The sequence below is a fragment of the Bos taurus genome, chromosome 15 (genome assembly GCF_002263795.3).
Source record: "Bos taurus isolate L1 Dominette 01449 registration number 42190680 breed Hereford chromosome 15, ARS-UCD2.0, whole genome shotgun sequence".
NCBI lineage: Eukaryota > Metazoa > Chordata > Mammalia > Artiodactyla > Bovidae > Bos > Bos taurus.
In genome coordinates, this window is record NC_037342.1 from 11,871,854 (window position 1) to 11,881,892 (window position 10,039).

General features: G+C 36.2%; 1 pseudogene; it reads left to right on the forward strand.

The window, feature by feature from the left end:
- Positions 1–882: 882 nt before the first annotated feature.
- Positions 883–2,579, forward strand: LOC529492 (tRNA (guanine(37)-N1)-methyltransferase-like; annotated as a pseudogene).
- The last annotated feature ends 7,460 nt before the right edge of the window (positions 2,580–10,039 follow it).

Consider the following 10,039-nt stretch of genomic DNA (forward strand, 5'->3'; position numbering starts at 1 on the left):
TCTCTTTACTAGCTATGAGCGTCTTAGATGGCATCCTCTTTCAATATAAATCTGCTTTGTCTGCACTAAAAATCTGCTGTTTAGTATGCATGCTATGCTAAGTCTCTTCAGTCATGTCCGACTCTGTGCGACCCCATAGACGGCAGCCCACCAGGCTCCCCCGTCCCTGGGATTCTCCAGGCAAGAACACTGGAGTGGGTTGCCATTTCCTTCTCTGCTATTTAGTATAGCAACTTCATTTATTATTTTATCTAGATCTTCTGGATAACTTGCTGCAGTTCTACATCAGCACTTGCTGCTTCACATTGCACAAGATATTATGGAAATAACTTTTTTCCTTAAACCTCATGAATAAACATCTTCTAGCTTCAAACTTTTCTTCTGTACCTTCCTCACATCTCTCAACCTTCACAGAATTGAAGAAAGTTAGTGCCTTGCTCTGGATTCACTTTTGGTTTAAGGAAATGTTTTGATGGATTTGATCCTACATCCAGACCACTAAAATGTCTCCATTTCAACAATCCATTTCCTTGTCTTATCATTCACATGTGTACACTGGGGTAGCACTTTTAATTTTACTCAAGAATTCTTCTTTTGTATTCACACCTTGGCTAATTTTTAGGCACAAGATGCTTACCCAGGCCTATCTCAACTTTCTGCAAGCCTTTCTCACTAAGCTTAATCAAGCCTACCTTTGTAGCCCTTTTTGACCTTCTTCATCCAATTCCCCTTCCTTCACCCTCTGTCTCTGGTAATGAAAAATCTGATCTCTTTTTCCATGAGTTTGTTTGTATGCCTTATTGTTTGTCTTGAAGTATAATTGACCTACCACACTGTATTAGTTCTTATTATACAACATGAAGATCCGAGCTGCACCAGAGAATGAGGAGCTTATTGAAGCAATGTGGATTCTTAAGAAGACTTCTCAAAGTGGAAAGCTGAAGAATGACTGAATAAGCATCACTGATTCTACCCCCTTGGGCATCACTGATACAGAAGCTTAGCAGAGCACCTGGTATTTTCTTGTTAGATCAAAGAGAAAGATTCTCAACCATGCCTGAAATAGAAACAAATCACAGAGACTCTGAATTGTTTTCCCCACCCTCTGGTGTTCAAGGAATGACAGAACTTGATAGAACAGCTTTTAAAAAGACAGACGTCATCCCTGAGCTTAAAGAGAGGAAAGAAATACTCAATAAAGTGTTGTGATCCCTTGAAAGGACAACACTGCAGGATCCAGGCCTAAAATGTGTGATTGAAGATCCAGAAGATGAAGAAGGTAGACTATTTATGTTGGATCCCTATAAAATGTTTACCACTGATTCCTTTGAGGAAGAATAACTCAGTATTTTAAAGCATCTTAATGTCAATCCACAGATACTGAAATATAATTTGGAACTAGCTTATGGAAACTTTAAGTCTGAAGAAATCTTGAGAGCTGTGCTTCCTGAAGGTCAAGATGTGACCTCAGGGTTTAGCAGAGTCGGGCACACTGCCCACCTGAAACTTTGAGTTCACCAACCACCTTACAAGCATTTAATTGGCCAAGTTATGATTGGCAAAAATCCAGGAATCACATCAGCAGTAAATAAAATCAATAATACTGATAATACTGAAATTTCCAAATTTCAATATCTGGAGAGGAGAATATGGTGACCAAGGTTTGAGAAAACAATTACACCTATGAATTTGATTTTTCAAAAGTCTACTGGAATCCTTGTCTCTCCACAGAACACAATCATATCACAGAACTTCTCAAATCTGGAGATGTCCTACTTGATGTTTTTGCTAGGACTGGGCCCTTGGCCATTCCAGCAGCAAAGAAAAACTTCACTGTGTTTGCTAGTGATGTTAATCCTAAATCCTATAAATGGCTACTGCACAATTGTAAATTAGTTAAAATGGACCAAATGGTAAAAGTCTTTAAGTTGGATGGGAAAGATTTCCTGCAAGGACCAATCAGAGAAGAGTTAATGCAGCAGCTGGGGCCACTGTCAAAAGGAAGAAAACACTCTGTGCGCATTGTCATGAACTTGACAGCAAAGGCTACTGAGTTTCTCACCACTTTTAAAGCACTCTTAGATGGCAGCCATGTGGCAGTGAGCTCCTTCCTATTGTGCACTGTTACAAATTTAGCTAATCCAAATAAGGAGGTTCAGCAACAAGCTGAAACTGTATTAGGCATCTCCTAGGAAGCATGCAGTTCAGTTCACTTAGTAAAAAATGTGGCCCCTAATAACAAAGCGTTATGCATCACTTTTCAGATTCCTGCTGCTATACTTTACAAGAACGAGATTGTAAAATAGGAAAATCATAAAGATCCACCTCTTAAATGCACAAATTGCTTCAGTCACTTAATTGGAAATAGTTTTTCCATCTCCCCACTAGACCTTTGTGATAGGGAACTATTAAACACTTTTATTTTACCCTCGCTGGCTTCCCATACATACAGCATGGTGTTATTTTCTATGCACTGTCTAAATGACCACCAACATAAGCCTAGTTATGTTATGTCACCACAAAGATATTATTACTTCATTCTGGACTATATTCTCCACATTATTGTTTTATACTTGTGACTTATTTGTTTTGCAGTGGAAATCGATACCTCTTAATGTCCCTTGCTTGTTTCTTTCCTCGCTCCCACCAAGCATGATGGTAACCACATGTTTTTTTCTCTGTATCTACGACTGCTTCTATTTTGTTATGTCTCTTCAGTTTTTTGTCATTTAGATTGCACATTCATTTCCTCAGTTTAGTTCAGTTGCTCAGTCGTGTCACTCTTTGTGACCCCATGAACAGCAGCATGCCAGGCCTCCTTGTCCTTCACCAACTCCTGGAGTCCACACAAACCCATGTCCATTGAGTTGGTGATGCCATCCAACCATCTCATCCTCTGTCATCCCCTTCTCCTCCTGCCCTCAATCTTTCCCAACATCAGGGTCTTTTCAAATGAGTCAGCTCTCTGCATCAGGTGGCCAAAGTATTGGAGTTTCAGCTTTTAGCATCATTCCTTCCAATGAACACCCAGGAATGATCTCCTTTAGGATGGACTGGTTGGATCTCCTTGCAGTCCAAGGGACTCTCAAGAGTCTTCTCCAACACCATAGTTCATTTCCTACTTTAGCTAAATAACTAAGAGGGTGATTGCTGGACTATATGGTAAGAGTATGCTTTGTTTTGTGCATGAGCTCTTTGTGACCTCATGGGCTGTGTAGCCCACCAGACTCTTCTGTCCATGGAATTTTCAAGGCAAGAATGGTGGAGTGGGTTGCCATTTCCTCCTCCAGGGGATCTTCTCAACCCAAGGATTGAACTCGAGTCTCATACATTGGCAGGTGAATTCTTTATCACCCTGCCACCTGTGAAGCCCATGTTTAGTTATGTAAGAAAATTCTAAAATATTATCCAAAGTGGATGTACCATTTTTGTATTCCTACCAGCAATGGATGAACATTTCTATTCTTCTTCACATTGCTTTCTTACTTAGCAATGTATTCAGAGAACCACCCCATATTAGCTTTTAGCAATTATTTTTCTTATCTATTTTAACAGGCTCATAATAGTTCACTGTATGTATGTACCATAGTTTACATTTATTTAGCTAAACTAGTGTTTGTGTGCATTTGTGTGCTTGTGTGAGTCCTGCATGGATACTTCCAAAGTGGGGCTTCCCTGATGTCTCAAACTGTAAAGGATCTACCTGCAATCCAGGGGACCTGGGTTTGATTCCTGGCTAAACCTAAAGCCAGGAAGTAGATCATAAAGACATTTATTTTGATATAGGATGAACCTGTTCACACACTCAAAGGCAACTTGAATCATAAAGTCATTCTAAGGATGTTTGTATATTTCCATTGGGTCTGACTGTATATTGCATCCTCTCCTATTGGAATATCTATAATATCTGATACTATTCCTTATTCCATTTCAGTTCTTATTGGCCATTTTTACTCTAAGTAACTTATAACATTCTATATATAATTGAACATTGATGTTTCTGTAGATAATTCTGTTTCACAGAAATTATGTTGCTATTTTTCCTTTATATTTGTTGTTGGCAGAGCCTTTGGTCCTTGTATTGATTTATAGTGCTTAGCTGATGGCAAACAATTGGTTAGACTGCCCTGATATGCACAGCCTGCATTATCTCTGTAATTTGGAGCCCTTAGCATTAAGGCGATCATGTTCTTCCTTAAATTTTCTCTGTTTCTCTCTTTTTGCTATGCAAATCATAGATAATCTCTATAATTTTAACCAGCAAAAGATTTTAAATTATATTTGAGTGCTATCTGTTATCTTACAGAGTTTCCCTGGTGGCTCAGATGGTAAAGAATCTGCTAGCCATGAGGGAGATCTGGGTTCAGTCGCTTGGTTGGGAAGATCCCCTGGAAAATGAAATGGCAATCCAGTCCAATATTCTTGCCTGGAGAATCCCATGGACAGATGAAGCTGGTGGGTTACCTTACATAAGAATTATTTTTGTACACTTTGGAAGGTGAGTTTAAGGTAGCGTAAGTCCTTCTCTTTTTATTTTGTATCTGAACAAGTCTGTGTTAGTTGCTCAGTCATGTCCAACTCTTTGTGATCCCATGGACTATAGCCCACCTGGCTCTTCTGTTTGGTTTATCTTATTTGTTGCTGCCTTTTCATGTATTGGGATAAAGGAATCTATGTGCAAAATAGCCACTTCTTTGAAGTTAAATAATATTGGAAATATTAAATAATGTTATTTTTACTTATAGTATATTAGATAGAATGGGATACCAAAATATATGAAGTCATATTTTCTTCCTGTCTTTTTACTTTTGTAGAAGATAGTAAGATAAGGTGGCAAGAATACACAGATCTTCACAGCCCAGATTATCATCACAGTGGTGTGGTCACTCAACTAGAGCCAGACATCCTGGAATGCAAAGTCAAGTGGGTCTCAGGAAGCATCACTATGAACAAAAATAGTGGACGTGATAGAATTCCAGTTGAGCTATTTCAAATCCTAAAAGATGATGCTGTGAAAGTGCTGCACTCAGTATGTCAGCAAATTTGGAAAACCCATCAATGGCCACAGGACTGGAAAAGGTCAGTTTTCATTCCAATCCCAAAGAAAGGCAATGCCAAAGAATGCTTAAACTGCAGCACAATTGCACTCATCTCACACGCTAGTAAAGTAATACTCAAAATTCTCACAGGCAGGCTTCAACAGTACATGAACCATGAAATTCCAGATGTTCAAGTTGTATTTAGAAAAGGCAGAGGAACCAGAGATCAAATTGCCAACATTTATTGGATCTTCGAAAAAGCAAGAGAGTTCCAGAAATATATCAACTTCTGCTTTATTTCCCAAATTGGGAAAGAAGTACGTCAAGGCTGTATATTGTCACCATGCTTATATGCTGAATATATCATGAGAAACACTAGGCTGGATGAAGCACAAGTTGGAATCAAGATTACTGGGAGAAATATCAATAACCTCACATATGCAGATGACACCACCCTAATGGCAGAAAGCAGAGGAACTAAAGAGCCTCTTGATGAAAATGAAAGAGGAGCGTGAAAAATTTGGCTTAAAACTCAACATTCAGAAAAGTAAGATCATGGCATCTGGTCCCATCACTTCAAGGCAAATAGATGGGGAACCAGTGGAAACAGTGTCAGACTTTATTTTGGGGGGCTCCAAAATCACTGCAGATGATGAGTGCAGCTATAAAATTAAAAGACACTTGCTCCTTGGGAGAAAAGTTATGACCAACATAGACAGCATATTAAAAAGCAAGGACATTATTTTGCCACCAAAGGTCCATCTAGTCAAAGCTATGGTTTTTCCAGTATTCATGTATGGATGTGAGAGTTGGACTATAAAGAAAGCTGAGCACTGAAAAATTGCTGCTTTTGATTGTGGTATTGGAGAAGACTCTTGAGAGGAGATCCAACTTAGTCCATCTTAAAAGAAATCAGTGATGAATATTCATTGGAAGTACTGATTCTGAAGCTGAAACTACAATACTTTGGCCACCTGATGTGAATAACTGACTCATTTGAAAAGACCCTGATACTGGGAAAGACTGAAGGCAGAGGAGAAGGGGACAACAGAAGATGAGATGATTGGATGATATCACCAACTCAATGGACATGAGTTTCGGTAAACTCCTGAATTTGGTGATGGACAGGGAGGCCTGGCGTGCTGCAGTCCATGGGGTCACAGAGTCGGACACGACTGAGCGACTGAACTGAATTGAACTGAACTGATGTGTTCTTTAAGTGTTTATTCTTCAAAATATATACAATTTATAAGATACCATGTAAGATGCCTCTATTAGGTAATTCTTATATATATTTTGAACATCCATGTTAGAGTCATATTTTCAACATTAAATGAAAGAAATTTGCAGCATTCTGTTTCTTAGATAGATTTGAATTTACAATATAACAAATCATAGTTTAATATCTGTCTCAATGAATTTACAGACTTTGAAAGTACAACAGAATTTTTATTTGACATTATAACGTAGAAGAGCACATGAATTATTTGCCTGTTTGTTTTTTTTATATACCTCCCATAAGATGTGGAAATTTTACTTCAGCGGAAATTTACTGTATGATGAAAATGTATTCCCTCTGATCAAGTACAGAGAATCAAGCCCAAGGCAGCTTGCTTCAATTTTCATTTATTTTCCTTATATTGTCATTCATAGTAGGAAAAAAAAAAAAAACTATAAACAAAGGACCATTAAATAAAAACACATTTCATTGAAAATATGTACTTGAAATGGATTATCTGATCTACGACTTGAAAGTCTGCATATTATTACATGACTAGTCTCCGAAATCTCGATAAGTAACTTTTCCACTAAATGCATACAGAAATATAAAGTCTTTAAAGAAAATAGAGGATACTACACTGAGTCAGAAAAAAAATAGTTCAATGAAGCTTGAATATTCTCCTTCTGACCAGGACACTAAGGTAATTTTTGTCAAAACATGATCAGTTTTCTCTCAAGGAACATTACTTTAAATTGCCAAAACTTTACCACCAAAAATGAATTCATTACTTCACTTATGTATTTATCACAAGACATGCATTTAACACCCAGGATGTACAGAACTCCAGTGAATGTATACCAGGTCCATCTTGGCAAAAACAATATGGGAAAGCTTCTATCAATCCCTTGTACCTACAGTATATTATCCAGATATAGTGGGGATGATGATGGTAGTAGAAGATTATAGTTTGTAGCAGTGATAGAACAATCATAAAATTCCTCTGAAATTGTGTAAAATAAAAGAGTAGTGTACAATGGCAAACTGAACTTTGGATATGTAACCAGGTTGAATTGGGGTTTAACACCTCAATCTTTAAATTACTGTGTACCCTTGAGCCATTTATATACTTCTCTCAGATTAAATTTCTTTGTATGTAATGTCAAATAAGCACATTTCTACTCCAAAACAAATTAGACAATGAAGATTAGAGATTCTGACATTCCTTTTGTTTCCATTCTGGTGACACTGCTATCACATGTTCATAGTTGTTATCATCACTAATCTCAGCCACTTAATTTTTCTGTCTTTGCATTGACGTACACCACACACTTCCTACTTGATTAAAGACCCTTTTATTTTTATAATATGAATTCATAACTCATCACACACATATATATATTTGTATATACATGTATGTATATATATGTTAAATCAGGGGACCACAACCTCTGAGATCTAATGTCTCATAATGTGAGGTGGAATTGATGGAATAATAATAGAAATAAAGTGCAAAATAAATGCAATGTGCTTTAATTATCCAAATATCATCCCCTTACCCTGATCCACAGAAAAATTATCTTCTACAAAATCTGGTGCCAAAATGTATGGGGACTGCTGTGTTAAATCATCAATTAAGACACATCACCACATACCTGTGAAAACATTTCACATTCTACATGTAGTTTTCAATTTTACAGTATTTGTATCTATAACCTCTCATCATTTAAAATTTAAAACCAGTAAAATTTCCATGGACCAAAATAACTAGATCAAACTTAATTGTATTTATGTACATAATTATCCAACTAAAGATTTCAAAAATATAATTTAATCTTCAAAATGACTCCCACCATCAAATCACCATTATGGCCCACTGACACAATTCAAGTGCCAATCTAAAATTCTAATTCTTTTACATTTTTCACAATATTTTCAATAATTCTTAATTTTGAGCTATTTAATTATTATTCTATTTAGAATACCCTTTCTTTTTAGTCAGTTTGTGAATATTCCTACAAAATTTTAATTTACATAAATCAAACACAATGCTGTGTGCTTAGATGCTCAGTTGTGTCTGACTCTTTATGATCCTTCAGACTATAGCCCATCAGGCTCCTCTGTGGAAGGGATTTTTCAGACAAGAATACTGGAGTGGGTTGCCATTTCAAACACTTTATAGGCCATCCAACACTGTAGATACATATCTGACAATATTTCTTGCTTACCTTCAATGTGCTATATATGATGCTGAATTATAGACTGCCTTAGTGGAGATTATGTAGCAAGGGTTAGTGCATCAAGTCAAACTCTGAACCATTTATATTCTAATATCTTTTAGTCTAAATAAGATGACGATTATTATCTTAGGACAAGAGAGAACAGCATAGAGATTCCCTACACTTTAGGAAACTGCATCTTGGAACCATAAAAGTAGATTGAACTCAATTTATATCATATATATATTGCCTTCTATATCTTTTTAGTTTTAATTTCAAACAAAATTCTATGAACATATTAATGGTCAGTCAATTCTATAATGTTTGTGATGAAAAATAACAGCTTCTCTGCTGCATCTTTTTTTTAATATAACTTCATTCTCATCAGAGCAAACCAAACTTTAATCTCTTTCAAGTAATCATTTTAGAATTTATATCCATACCTCTAAGAAACATGTTAATGTTGGCTCTCTAGAGTTTTTAGTTTTAGGCATGAAAGCATGAACTAATCACTTCTGGTGGGTAATTTGCTATCCTTCCACAGGCACATTCCTCTTCCAACCTTATTCATCAACTTACATACTCTTCTCATTCACCTATTCTTGAAACTTGGTCATGTTGTAATTTTGGTGAGAACACCATTCATTGTTTACTTTGATATGATTCTCCAAATCCTCGTCAAATCTGAGCTATTTCTTAAAAACCATAATTAACTTTCCTTCTTACGCAACTCTGTTTTCCTGGAAGTCAGTCATTTGTGTGATTTTTGCTACCTTTATATTACATGCAATCTTCATTAAAAAAAAAAAAAAAAACTAACTCTAACCAGTTATCTAAATATTCTCTGAAAATTTAGACATACCGCATAAGTCCACTAGTTAATATCCCTAAGAGAGTCCTTTCCAGAGCCCATTTTCCTACACGAATCAAATTAGGCTGCCTTCTCCATCTGTTGTACCATCGGCCCTCCTTTGCTATAATCTAAACAATTCCTCTACCTATCTTGATTTTTGCATCTTTTGTTTCTGTGTCATATGTATTTTTTTTTCTCACTTATTGATAGAGTACAATCCTCCAAAAGCTATCTTTCTTTTCTTTCAAAATCTGGTGTATATTGACACTACTTTCGGTCAGAAATAGAATTCCTGGCTGTAAATCTTTTCCTCAGAATTTTGAAGGATGTGTCCCATAAAATTTCTTTTCCAGTCTTGCAATGAAAATGAAGTCATTCTTGGTACTGAGTTATATGTAGGTTTGTTTCATGTCCCCATTTGCCTGAGACAGTCTCCTTCTATGTCTGCTTTTACAATGTAATTATTAATAGTACCCCCATTTGATGTTAAAAAGGTTATGGTTCATGTAATAAGTTTTATATTTATATTAGCACCTTTACTGATCTGCAAAATCATTCTCATTTTATCTTTGTCCTATATTTTCGACAGTTTTGTGATGATACAGTCTGTTTTCATTCACTGTCAGTGTTGTCTTTCCCTCTTAAGAAACATTCTTACATATTTCAAAGATAATTTTTTTCTCTAGGTTTTATTTTCTATTTATGAAAT